Here is a 14,462-nt window from a genome sequence, read left to right on the forward strand (position 1 = left end):
TGGAGCTGGAGCTTCAGGAATGCAGCCAGCAGTGTCCTGAGGTTGGACATAGCAGCGGGGCCATGGGGCTGGAGAAGGAAACCATTCTTTTCTCCCAGGCCTCAGGGCCTGTGATAGCAAGGGCTGCTGCAAAAGTCTCTGAAATGCCTTCAAGACCTTTTCAATATTGTATTGGCTATCAGCACTGAACTCCTTTTTATGCACATTTCTGAAGACTTTTTGAACTTTCCCACTGATAATCAGCTTTCCTTTTTGGCCACTTGGCCAGGCTTCAAATTATCCAAACCTTTAAGCTCTCCTTCTCATTTAAATACAAGTTTCACCTTGAGGTCATTTCTTTGGTCACACATAGGACCACAGGCTGTTCGACACAGACAGGAAACCTCTTAAGCTTTGCTGCCTAAAATTTCATTCCACCAAATACACTCTAAATTATCACCCTGATGTTCAAAATTTCACAGGTCTCCAGGTTAGGGGCATCGTGCAGCAACATTCTTTGCTAAGGAAAAAACAAAAGTGACCTTGACTCCTGTTCCCAGCAAGCTCCTCATTTTCATGTGAGACCTTCTAAGCCTGGCCTTCACTGTCCATCCTTCTGCCAGCCTTTTAATCACAACTATTCAACAAGTGCCTACGATGGTCCAAAATTTCTTTCACCTTCCTGTCTTCTTTCAAGCTCTCCAAACTCTCCAACCTCTGGCTGTTACCCACTTTTGAACCTGCTTTACATTTTCAGCTATCTTTGTTGCAGCCTGACAGTGTAGAAGAAAAAGAAGTCCATTTTCAGGGGGAAACTTCAAGAAGGCTTCAAATATTTGCATTAAAAAGAAGTCCAGTGCTAATAGCCAAGACGATGGGGAAATGTCATTGAAGATATTTCATAGCTCCACTTCACAGTACTTTATTTTCTGTATGATCATAATGAAAAGGGGTTTAATTGGCTCATGGTTCTGCAGGCTGTAAAGAAAGCATAGTGGCTTCTGCTTCTGGGAGGACTCAGGAAGACTCCCAATCATACCAATAGGAAAACAACAATGAAATATTTCATACGGCAGGAGTAGGAGCAAGGCTGAGAGAGGAAAGAGGTGCCACACCGTTAAATAACCAGATCTCATGATAACTTACTATCACTAGGTAAGCATCAAGAAGATGGTGCTTAACCATTGGTGAAGGATCCGCCCCGCAACACAGCTCCACCTCCTAGTGTTCCAGACAGAAGCCTGCTGCAGAGGCAGAGGCTCTTGGGAATCCTGTACTATGGCAGTGCAGAAGGAAAATAAGGGCTTTGACTGCCTATGCAGGAGGCCACCATCCTTGAGACCCCAGATTCATAGACCTACCAACAGTTCACACCCTCAGTATGGAAAAGTGATAGGCTCTCAACACCAGCCCAGCCCATGAGAGCAGCCATGGGGGCTAAAGCCTGCAAAGCCACAGGTGCACTGCCCTGGTAGAAGTTTTCCATGAGCCTCGGTCTCTGCAGCAGGCTACTCCCCATTCCTACTATCCATCACCCTCCCACCGCCCTACAGCCAGGCTATTCTTCCCCACCCTACCCACCCCTTTTTTCTTCCACCCCTACCCGTCCCATCCATGATTAAATAATCTCCCACCAGGCCCAATCTCCAAAATTTGGGATTACAATTCCACATGAGTTTTTCCAGGGGCATACAGCCAAATCATATTATGCTGACCTTGACCCCCCAAATATCATATCCTTTTCACAGAATAAAATACAATCATGCCTTTTCAAAGGTTTCCAAAAGGCTTAACTCCTTCCTGCATTAACTCAAATGTAAAAAGTTCTAAGTCTCATCTGAGACAGGTCTACAGTCTCTTCTGCCTATGAGTCCCTGAAGTTAAAAGGGTGTTTGTTTCTTTCAAGGTACAATGATGGTACAGGTACTGGGTAAACTTTCTCAATCCAAAGGGAAGAAATTTCCAAAAAAAATAACACAAATGGGACCACAGGCCCAATGGACATCCAAAATCCAGTACGTCAGTGTTCATTCAATCTCACAGCTCCAAAATCATGAAGAGAACTCACTATCAGTAGGACAGCATTAAGGAGATGGTGTTTAACCATTTGGGAAGGATCCACCCCCACCCCTGCCTTTCACCCCCAACCCCACCACAATCTCCTCCAACCCTCCCCACCCCCGATTCCCTCCAACCCTCTCCACCCCAGAATCCCCCTCACCCTCCCGGTGCCCCCAACCATCCAACCTCCACTCTCCACCATGATTAAATCACCTTCCATCAGCCCCCACCTTTAACATTTTGCATTAACATTCCACATGAGCTTTGGTAGAGACAGAGAGCCAAAACCTATTATTCTGTCTCTGGTCCCCCAAATTTCATGTCTTTCTCACATTGCAAAATGTAATGATGCCTTCCCTAGAGTCTCTCAAATCTTAACTCATTCCAGCATTTACTCAAATGCACAAAGCCCAGAGTCTTATCTGAGACAAGTCTACAGTCCCTCCTGCCCATGAGCCAGTGAATTATAAAGCAAGTTTACTACTTCCAAGGTACAATGATTGTACAGGCAGTGGGTGACTCATAGGATACATAAGTGTCCAAAACCCAGCAGGCCAGTCACTTCATGCTACAGCTCCAAAATCACCATTTTTGAATCCTTGTCCCATATCCATGGCACAGGGCTGTGAGGGCTGAGCTCCCAAGGCCTTGGGCAGATCTGCACCTGTGGCTTGGAAGCGTTCAGCCTCCGTGGCTGTCTCTCATGGACAGGGCTGTTGTTGAGTGCCCATAGCTCTTCCACACTGAGGGTGCAAGCTGTTTGTGGGTCTATGAATCTGGGTTTTAGAGAATGATGCCTCCCAGTGTGGGGGCTTCAACCCTATAGGTCCCTTCTTTGCTCCTCTAGTAGAGGTTCCCCATGAAGTTCTGCCTCTTGGAAAAGCTTCTTCCTGAACATCCAGGATTTTCTGTACATCTTCTGGAGTCTAGATGGGAGTTCCCAAGCCTCTAATCTCTTTCTCTGTGCACCTACTGGCTTAACACTATATGGAAACCATCAAGATTTTGAGCCACCTCTGAAGCAATGACCCAAGCTGTACCTGTGCATCTTTCAGCCATGGCTGATGCTGGAGCTGCACGGATGCCGGCAGCAGTGTCCTGCGGTTGAGCACAGCAGCAGGGCCATGGGACTGGCCTAGGAAACCATTCTTTTCTCCTAGGCCCCAGGGCCTGTGACAGCAAGGGCTGCTGCAGACATCTCTAAAATGCTTTCAAGGCCGGTTTCCCACTGTCTTGGCTTTTTGCACTGGGTTCCTTTTTATACAAATACCCTAAGCCTTCTTGAATTTTCCCCCTCAAAATCGGCTTTTCTTTTTGACCACTTAGCCAGGCTCCACATTTTCCAAACTTTAGATCTCCACTTGAAGTTCCAACTTGAAGTCACTTCTTAGGTCACCCATAAGAACACAAGCTGTTCAATGTAGGCAGGACACCTCTTATGCTATGCTGCCTAGATGTTCATTTCACCAGATACATCCTAAATCATCACCCCCAAGTTCATAGTTTCACAGATCTCCAGGGCAGGGTCCCCGTGCAGCCAGCTTCTTTGCTAAGGCCAATCAAATGTAATCTTGTCTCTTGTTCATAGGAAATTCCTCATTTTCATCTGAGAACTTTTAGGTCTGGACTTCAGTGATTACACTTTTGTCAGCCTTCCTATCACAAGTATTTAACAATTCTCTATAGTGGTCCAATATTTTCCTCATCTTGCTGTCTTCTAAGCTTTCCTAACTCTTCTGACCTCTGTCTTTTACCCACTTCTGAACCTGGTTCTACATTGTCAGCTATCTTTATCACAGCCTGGCAATGTGGTAAAACAGAAAAGTCCATTTTCAGGGGGAAAGTTCATGAAGGATTCAGATATTTGCATGAAAAGAAGCTGAGTGCTGGTTGCCAAGACAAAGGGGAAAGGGCCTTGAAGGCATTTCATGGCTCCACTTCATAGTACTAATTTTCTGCATGATCATAAAGAAAAGAGGTTTAATTGGCTCATGGTCCAGCAGGCTGTAAAGGAAGCACAGTGGATTCTGCTTCTGGGAGGATCAGATCAGGAAGCCTTCCAATCATACCAGAAGGCCAAGGGGCAATGAGATGTTTCAAATGGCAGGGGTAGAAGAAAGACTGAGAGAGGAAAGAGGTGCCACCCCCTGTTATATAACCAGATCTCATGAGAACACACTATCATGAAGACAGCATCAAGAAAATGTTGCCTAACCATTGGTGAAGGATCTGCCTCCCACCCCCACCTCCCATTGTTTCCAGGCAGAAGCCTGCTGCAGATGAAGCGTTCTTGGGAAACCTCTACTAGGGCAGTGCAGAAGGAAAATATGGACTTGGAGCCCCCATGCAGGGGGCCACCATCCTCCAGACCCCAGATACATAGACCCACCAACAGCTTGCACCCTCCGTGTGGAAAAGCTACAGGCACTCAACACTAGTCCAGTCCATGAGAGCAGCCATTGGGGCTCAAACCTGCAAAGCCACAGGTGCGCTTCCGTAGTAGGGATTTTCCATGAGACTCTGCCTCTGCAGCAGGCTACTACCCCTTCCTACTACCCACCACCCTCCCACCACCGTACAGCCAGTCTACTCCCTCCCACCCTGCCCACCCCTTTTTCCCTTCCACACCCACCCCCACCCATCCATGATTAAATCACTCCCTCCCACTCCCTGTCATAATCTAATCCCTCCAAACCCTTCCAATCTTTGTTTGCTACCCACTACTGAGCCTGCTTCTACTTTTTCAGAAATCTGTATAGCAGGTTGGCTATGTAGCCATAACAAAAATCCCATTTAAGGGGAAACATTCAAGAAGATTTCAGAAATTTGCATATAAAGAAGCCCTGTGCTAATAGCCAAAACAAAGGGAAAAAGGCCTTGAAGGCATTTCACAGCTCCTCTCTGCAGTTCTACTTTTCTGTATTATTGTAAATAAAAGAGGTGTAATTGACTCATGGTTCTGCAAGCTGTGAAGGAAGTATAGTGTCTTCTGTTTCTGGGAGGAATCAGGAAGCCTCCTCATTATATCAGAAAGCCAAGGGACAATGAGATGTCTCCTAAAGCAGGAGCAGGAGGATGAGATCTGTTAAACAACCAGATCTCATGGGAACTCACTCATTATCAGGAGGATAGCATCAAGGTGATGGTTCTTTATCATTCGTGAAGTATCTACCTGCACCATTTTATGACTAAATCTTTTTCCACCTAGACCTTGCCTCTAACATTACAAAATATAATTCCACATGAGTTTTGGTAGGGACATAGACAAAAACCGTATTATTCTGTCCTTGACCCGATGAATCTCATGTCCTTCTCACATTGCAAAATACAAACATGCCTTGCCAGCAGTCTCCCAAAGTCTTAACTCATTTCAGGATTAACTCAAAGTTACAAAGTCCAAAGTCTCATCTGGGTCAAGGCTACAGTCTCTTTTGCCTATGAGTCTCTGAAATAAAAAGCAGGCATTGTGTAAGCTTTCCATATCCAAAAGGAAGACATTTTCCAGAAAGCTTCTTATTTCTCTCTGAGACCTCCTCAGCCTGGCCTTCACTGTCCATGTTTCTGTCAGGATTTTTGTCACAACCATTGAACCAGACTCTAAAATGGTCCAAAGGTTTTCTCATCTATCTTCTTTTGAGCCCTCCAAACTCTTCCAACCTCCGTCCATTACCTGGTTCCAAAGCTGCTTCCACATTTCCAGGTATCTTTATAGCAATGCTTCTGTCCTCATTTGCCATTTTCTGTATGATTTATTTTGAAAAAGAGGTTTAATTGGCTCATGGTTCTAAGCACAGTGCTTCTGCTTCTAGGCCTCAGAAATCTTTCAATAATCATGGAAGGCAAAGAAAGAATCAATTGTCTCACATGGCAAGGGGAAAACACGGAGAGTAGGGAGGTGATATAGAGTTTTCAGTGACCACATCTCATGAGAAGTCACTCATTATTGTGAGGATGGTACAAGGGCATGGTGCTGAACCATTCATGAGAAATTTGCCTTCATAATTCAGTCACCTTATACCAGGATCCACCTTCCACATTAGGAAATATAATTCAACATGAGATTCGGTGGGGACACATATTCAAATTGCATCACCAATCTTTGAATATAAAGACATCCACAGCAGGCTTTATCCAGCCAACTTCTTTGAGACTCTTTATAGAGTTTGAGGTCTAGAGCATATACACTAAAATATTCATACTTCGAAAAGCAATAAAGTGGTATTATCGTTTTTCCAAAAGTTACAGCAGTAGTTTAGGCATTCATAGTATGATTTAGTTCACGATTGCTACTGTTTCTATTCTATCACCATATTAACTGTTTCCTATACAATTCTGTATTCAGCTGGATTTCAGTTGAGCACAAAACCATCCTTGTACTAGCTCTTTGCTAGTGTTATTATTCTGCTGTAGAAAGTATCCTTGAGCTGGAAACCGTCCACGATCGAGTATCGAGTCATTCAACACTATCAATTCCTGGGTGACTTTTTGAAAAAGTAGTATCTCTTGTTGCAAGAAATGCTGCATCTGTGAGTCCATGTCTCTCACTGGAATTGGATGGAAGTGGTGAATTTCAGCCAAAGTGGCCAAAGAAATCCTGTTCCTGTGATTCTGACGTCATCCGCCTCTGCACCTCTGTCTTCCCTTCTGCCACATGTTGCCTGCTCTCCATGACTTTGGTAAGAGCTTCCTTGTGTATGTGGATGATGTCCAGGATGTTGGTCTGGTGTCCCTGAGACAGCACTAACAGGTCCATGGCTGGGTCCAGGTCCTTCCTGGACTGACTGGCAAAGAGCTCACTGACAGAGTGGAAGGCATCTATACTGAAGTGGATGGCCTGGTCCAGCTCCAAGGCCTGGCTGAGGCTGAAGAAGAACTGGCAGGCTTGTGATGCTCTTTCTCAAAGCCTGTCACCACTCATTGGCTGTGAAGTTGAGCTGAGTGCCCTGTTGTCCATCTTCTTGGTGAAGCACTTGAAGCCGTCAGTCTTGCTCTCCCACTCCTAAAAGTTGAGTGTCACACTGGGGTGGGCTCAGGGCCAGGAAGAATCTGGCACTCACCATCTCATCCTTCTCAGCCTTCCTCTTGCCCTGTCTCCAGGCTATCTCTTCAGTGCTGGTGGGGCACATCAGGAATTGACAAAAAATGTGGCACCGCACCTGCATCCAGAAGCTGGCTGTGTGGTTCATCTACAAGATTGGGCCCTTTCTGCACTTGAACATAGATCCACTTCACCATAGATGCCTTCCACACTGTCAGTGAGCTCTTTGCCCATCAGCCCAGGCGGGACCTGGACCCAGTCATGGACCTGTTAGTGCTGTTTCAGGGACACCAGGCCAACATTCTGGACATCATCCACATACACAAGGAAGCTCTTACCAGAGTCCTCCTCAAGATGGCCTGTGGTCTGCCTCTTGGCACCCGAGAAGCCCACAGTGCTGTAGAAGCCCTGATGCTTGGACTGGAGCCCCAAAGGCAGCACACACCCCACTTCTGAGCCTGCTGCTCGTTTCCTCTATGTGGCTCTATTTGCAGCACATTTGTTGCACTGAGGCCTGTGCATGCCAGGCAAAGCCAAGCTGTCTCAAAGAGCAACCACCCACCTCTGCAAGGGTGTGCCAGGAGCCAGTGGACCAGCCACCAACGTCACTCCCTGCCAGTCAGGGTAAATCAGTTATTCTGCCCTGGAGGTGGAGCCCCAGTGCCATCTGCTTTTCCTCAGGCCTCCACTCCATCAGCTGTCAGGTGGTGGTCACTCAGACTGTGGGAAACTGGCCATCCCTGTTTCCTTGAGTGGGTGAGGTTGGTGACTTCTCCACCTGCTCCTGGCACACACTTGCAGAGGTGGCTCGTTGCTCTTTGATCCAGCTTGGCCTTGCCTGGCATGCACAGGCCCCAGGTACTGAGAAGCTGCTCCGAGTAAGTTTGTCTTGGACCAAATTCTAAGTCTGGCCAGGGCCACAGAAGGCTGAGTCCCCTGGGTGGTAATCCTGTCTGCTGAAGGGGGGCCCATGGTGCCTCTCCCCTCCCAGGGCTCAGGATGAGGTCCGACTGGGACAGGATGCTTTAGGTATGGGACTTGTGCCCCAGGAGGGGGCCTCTGTCACACAGGTTGGGTGAGAAGATGTATGGCATGGTGCTGGCTGCCAGGGCTGTTGGGATGCACGTTCACCCTTCCCTTCAGGGACCTCAAAGTGACCAGCTTCCCTTTTATGAATGACTTCCCAAGGCCCAGGAGCCATTTGGGGCTGCAGAGCAGCTGGCTGCATGCTGCCCTGGCTTCTTCCATGTTGTGCTGGTCACTACCCACTGAGGGGGGTCAGATGCAGGCACAATGTAGGACGGTTGTCTCTGCACCTGTGTCTTGGTTATCATGGAGCTAGACTGGGCCTGGTGACAGTGTCCTGATGGGATTGTCCTGGGTGGTCACAGAGGTGATCAGAAAAGATGCAGAATGGAATTGCTGTGAGGATGAATGAGACGACTGTCAGCACAGAACAGGCAGCCAGTGAGTGTTCAGGGATTACCCTCAGTAGCTGCCCGGAGGCCAAAACCACCCACCTGATAGTGACTTTCCCCAAGCCAGGAGGAAGAGAAAAGAGCAGGTCCCACTCACCTGAGTCTGATCAGTGAGCTGTATTGAGATGTGCCTCTCATCTAGAAAATGGTCCTTCACGCAGAGCTACTCACAGACAATGCTGTGTGTCTCTAACTGTTCCACAACACAGAGGCGATGGGGACTCAGCAACAGTGACATTGTGGGGTGACACAACCGACCACCATGGGAGCCTGCTTGGGTCAACAGGGCCCAGAGTCAGTGTCCTCTATCCCCTGAACTGACATGTGTGTATGCAATGTATTTGTGTATGCATGTGTGCCTGTGTGTGTGTGTGTGTGTATGTGTGTGTTTGTCTTGCTTCTCTGGACAGGCCTAGCTTCTCCACTCATGGGTGCACCCAGGTCCTCATCACTGTCACCTTAGAGCATTAGAGACTCTATAGGTGCTCCCCAATCTCTGCCCTCCCCACCCATGGTGGTCCTGGGGATGCAGACAGAGGAGGGGCACTGCATAATGCTGAGAGGGCTGGCACCCTCTCTAGGTGGAACACAGGTCATTTGTAAAGTTGTAGGTCTGCCAGGCAGTATTGGATTCAACACATCTTCTCACCTTCTCTTTCCAGCCACCCTCCAGGGTGCCCTGACTCACCTTCCCTGTAGATGGAGGCAAGGAGGCTCCACAGACAACCCCCCTGCCTGAGGTCACATAGTGGCCAGCAGGCCAGGTACTGACCAACTGCCCCTGACCAGGTTCCCAGTGATGAGTGATGAGGCCCCTAATGACCACTCCTCCATTGACCAGGTCCCACTGATCAAGTCCCCATTGACCATGTCTTCCTAACCAGGCCCACACTTAATAGGCCTCATGGGCCAGACCCCACTGACCAATTTTCCACTGACCTGGTCCCCATTGACAAGACCGGGTTCCCACTGACAAGACCACAATTTACCAGGTTGCTGCTCACCCAACCCCCCACTGAACAATTCTCCATGGACGAGTCCCCAGCTGACCGAGCCCCCTCTGACCAGGCCCTCACTGACCAGGCCCCAAGCCACTACGGCCCCACACTGACCAGGCCCGTGGTATACTGTATATGCCCCACCAACCAGTTTTTCATTGTTTATGTTCCAACAGATCAGGCCCCACTAATAAAGCCACCACTGACTAGGTCTCCCCACTGACCAGGCTTCCAATGACTAGGTCGCCAGGTCCCCACTGATGAGGCCTTTACTGAGGAGGCCGCCACTAACCAGGCCCCTGCTGATCAGGTCCCAAATGAATAGGTCCTGATGACCAGGTCATCTCTGACCATGGTCCATTGACCTGGCCCCGGAGCAGCGGGGCTCAAAGTCTCATTACAATGTCCCCCTCAGCTCATAGACCCTCCCTCCCTGCATGTGTGCCCAGAAGTCAGGCCCTGGGGGTTTTTTTGGGACATGGCCTTTCCTCCAAGACACAGGGAGAGAGAGTTGGCCTCAGGCTCCAGGTTCCCAGCTCCACACTCACCCCAAAGGCCCTCTGGCCCCATCTCAAAGGAGACAGTGAGGTGGCCTGACACTGCCTGGACACACCATCTACCCTATTCCTGAGTGTCAGAGTGTGAGGAAGGGAGGGATGTTTGGCAGATGAGACACCCTGTGCTGTTGGGTCTCCCAGGGCCCTTCCCACAGAGCCCCGATCTAAAGACACAACACAGAAGCTACAGGAAGACTAATCCAGAACCTCGGAGGCTCAGCCAGGGACCACATAAGGACTCTCCCCAGACAGCCAGAAGGCCCTTTGCTAGTTTCTTGGTACCTCAGTGGATGCGGCAGTGGTTCTTCTGTTGGAGACCAGTGAGTACAGGCTGGGGAGGGCTCACCTGTGCTTCCTCAGTGGCTCCACTTCTGCTTCTAAAAAAATTTACTCATTCCAGAGCTGGGGCAGAGAAAATACAAGATGAGTTTAGAACATCTTCTGCCAGAAAGTAAAAAAGTGCCGACAGAGTAATGGAGACAAATCAAAAAGACATAAAGTCAGCTTGGAATGTCTACTACTGGCCTAATCTTGGGGAAATGGAGCATCAGAATCATGAGCTTTCCTTCTCCCTTATTTATTGGTTTTATTTCTCCATGTAGAACAAAGAAGAGAATAAGAAAATAATCATCTGGCAACCATCATAGTAATAATTGTTCAAACACAAGTCATCCATGAAATGCTAAATCTAGTGGGTTCTGAGGAGTAACCAGATATTTACAGAGCCTCAAAGTATCTCCATACAAAATATGGTTGAACTACAAAAAGAAAGTCGTAACATTAGCATGGACAAACCTGGCAGTACTCCTTAAGTCTCCTAAGTAATACAAACTGTAAAATGCAAATAAGCCTTCGATGACCTTTACTAACCTTTACCAAAGTATCAATGATGACTTGGTTGTTTAAATAGCTGACATTTGGGCAATTTGAGTATGTCAAACTCAATAATACTGGTTTTCATTTGCAAGATCCACTTAAAACTTAAGGAGGCTAAAAAACATCATTTAAAATACCCTATAAATTATCATCATATATATGATACAAAAATATCCTACTTCAGTAAATATTGTAATGTTATATATTTTATGAGAAACAATTAAAATGTGTAAATAGCCCAGTAATAAAGTTTTATAATCTTTTAAATCATTATACAATTTTTCCTTAAGAGTTTATGGTTAAATATTCTCTTCATTAGATGTGGCTTACCAGTGGATTCTAGAGAAGAAAGTAGATGGGAGCAAGTGTCCAATACAGCAACAGCTGGAAAGAAAAATAAAGAATTATGTTCTTTACCTAAAACACTTCAATTAACTAAGTGTAAGTTTAAAAACTAAAGACTTGAGAACTTTATCAGAGTTAATAAGAATGAGAAATATGTATGTACATTTACAATACAAAATTACTATTTAATAATTTACACATGGCATTCTAATTGTGTTTAAATATCAGAGCTTTTTCATTCTTCATTCATGTAATCAACAGCCACATGCTAAGGTACTAGAACCAGCACTGGAATTACAAGATGAAGATGGCATGGTCCACCTCTCAACAGTCATAAACTATAACCTAAAAAACAGACAGGCAGGCAATGTCCATATAGAGTCATAGATACCATGACAGGTATACAGCAGGGCACTACTGGAACACACAGAAGGGACATCTACCCACTTTTATGTCAATATCATGGGCTTTCTGGTGGAGGAGATAACATAGGTTGATACCTGAAGGACAAGGAAAAGCTTCCCAGATAGAGGGAAGAGGCGAAGGCAAAGAGCCTGAGGTGAGGAAGAGCCCTGCAGAGTTCCACTCCATCCAGTTTGGTGCTAGAGCAAAGGGCAGAGTGCAGTAACTGGTGAGAGACAAGGCTGAGTAACTTGACAAGAATTACTTTGACATGGCTGTTTTTATTTCATGGTGAAAAATTTGGAACTTTTCCTGAGAACAAGTGTAAGCCAATGACACAGTAAATGACAGGAGATTTAAAATGTCACCTGTCAAGTGACTGCTTATGAAGGATTATTGCTCAGCTAAGTATTTCTGAATGAGTCTTAGGTCTGTTGGCCTTCAATCTCTACTGAAACCCCGAAAACCTGATGATGCTTTTGTTTTCTGAGAATCGTTTCGGTGTGCTGGCTGACAGTTCCATGAGGATGGCAAAACTTAAGAAAGTGTAGAGCCAGTGAAAAAGAGATGCACAGACTTCTTGGGAACTGTTTAAGCTTTGGAACATGATGAATTTATGGTGCATAAGTACAGTCTTCTCTATGAAAGTTTCTGTTTTCACATCTTTCATTAGATGTGTGTAAGAAAAAAAATGTTGATGTAGTATCTACTAACCCAAGAATGAAAAGGAATGCCATTTGCTTTTTACACTTTATTTCTAAAATAAACCTAAATTTAATTAATAAATTTTGGCAACGTACTTCTCTTTGTTTCTCTAATTATTTATTCTACACAGTCCGGCTCCATCTAAAATAAGTAAAAATAATAATAATGTCTAAATTAAACAAGAAACATTATCATGAAAATCATGTATCACTTACAAAATGTGGCCTTTAGTATTTTTAGTGACTAGACATAACTTGAAGTTTGCTTAAATAGAAAAATAATCACATAAATAAAATAAAATTTCTACTTATTTTAAGTTTAGATAACAGAGGATGTATATGTGTAATGCTGTTTAGAGTAATCTGAAAAAATGCAGTTAATATTGATCTATTGCATATACATGATTTTAGAAAGATAGTGTTTTATTAGTACAAAGGTTAAACAATGGCCAGGCATGGTGGCTCATACCTGTAATCCCAGCACTTGGGGAGGCCAAAGCAAGCAGATCACAAGGTCAGGAGATCGTGACCATCCTGGCCAACATGGGGAAACCCCATCTCTACTAAAAATACAAAAATTAGCTGGACGTGGTGATGTGCTATTGTAGTCCCAGCTACTTGGGATACTAAGGCAGGAGAATTGCTTGAAGCCAGGAGGTGGAGGTTGCAGTGAGCCAAGACTGCACCACTGCACTCCAGCCTGGTGACAGAGTGAGACCCTGTCTCACAAAAAAAAAAAAAAAAAAAAAAAGATTAAGTAATTGAGGCCATCTTTTGCAATGAATGCATTGCTTTGAAATTCTTAGAAAACTCTGCCCTTTATAAAAGTTTAATCCATTTTTTACTTCAATAAATTTTATCTTAAAAAGAAATTTCTGTTCTCTACTTATAGTAAACTTTTCTTTTTTTTTCTAGTTTGTATTCTAAATTAACGTGGTACCTCTGTAAGTTTCTTCCAAAGGCATATTGAGGGATACCGAGGTTTGCAGTACAATTAAACCCATCACACGGGTAGTGAGCATAGGACCCAAGAAGTAGTTTTTAAACCCTGGCCTACTCTGTCCCTCCCCGTTCTTATTTCCCGGTGTCTATTATTCCAATGTTTATGACAATGTGCACCCAATGTGTAGCTCCCACATGAGTGAAAACATGAGATATTTGGTTTCTGTTTCTGCGTCGGTTTTCTTAGGAGAGTGGATTCCAGCTGTATTCATGTTGCTGCAAATGACGTGATTTTGTTCTTTTCATGGCTGCATAGTATTCCATGGTATATATGGAATTTTCCAATCTACCTTGGATTTTCAATGTACCTTGGATGTACCTGGATTGACTCCATGTCTTTGCTATTGTGAATAGTGCTGCAATGAACATACATGTTTATACATCTTTTTGTTACAATGATTTATTGTCCTTTCGGCATACCCCTAGTATAGTAATGGGGTTGCTGCATCCAACAGTCATCCTTAGTTCTTAATTTCCAAACTGCTCTCCATAGTAGCTGAATTAATTTACATTGCCACAAACGGTTTGTGTTCCCTTTTCTCCACAGCCTCCCCAACATCCTTTTTTAAGTTTTTATTTATTATTTGTTTTTAACAAAAGTCATTGTGACTGGTGTGAAATGGTATCTCACTGATGTTTTGTTTGGCATTTTTATGATGATTAGCAATGGCAAGCATTTGTTAATGTTTGTTGGCCACTTACGTGTGTTATTTTGAGAAGTGTCTGTTCATGTCCTTTGCCCAGTTTTAATGGTGTTATTTATTTTTTGCTTGTTGATTTGTTTAGGTCTCTTATGGATTCTGGATAATAGGCGTTTGCTATATCCATACTTTGTGAATATTTTCTTCCATTCTTTAGGCTGTCTGTTTAATCCCGTGATAGTTTCTCATGCTGTGCAGAAGCTATTTAGCTAAATTAGATCACACTTGTCAATTTTTGTTATTCTTGCAATTGCTTTTGAGGACTTAGCCATAAATTAATTGACAAATATGATATCCAGAAGAGTATTTCCTAGCTTTTCT

General features: G+C 45.0%; 1 long non-coding RNA gene across 1 annotated transcript; it reads right to left on the reverse strand.

Annotated features, from left to right (window-relative positions):
- Nucleotides 1–7,359: 7,359 nt before the first annotated feature.
- On the reverse strand, nucleotides 7,360–11,461 carry LOC129137181 (uncharacterized). Its single transcript, XR_008539433.2, has 3 exons — nucleotides 11,318–11,461; nucleotides 10,458–10,513; nucleotides 7,360–8,826 (listed from the first exon to the last, which is right to left on the reverse strand). It is a non-coding gene; the product is annotated as an uncharacterized LOC129137181 (long non-coding RNA).
- Between the last annotated feature and the right edge of the window lie 3,001 nt (nucleotides 11,462–14,462).

Source organism: Pan troglodytes, chromosome 16, assembly GCF_028858775.2.
Source record: "Pan troglodytes isolate AG18354 chromosome 16, NHGRI_mPanTro3-v2.0_pri, whole genome shotgun sequence".
NCBI classification, from domain to species: domain Eukaryota; kingdom Metazoa; phylum Chordata; class Mammalia; order Primates; family Hominidae; genus Pan; species Pan troglodytes.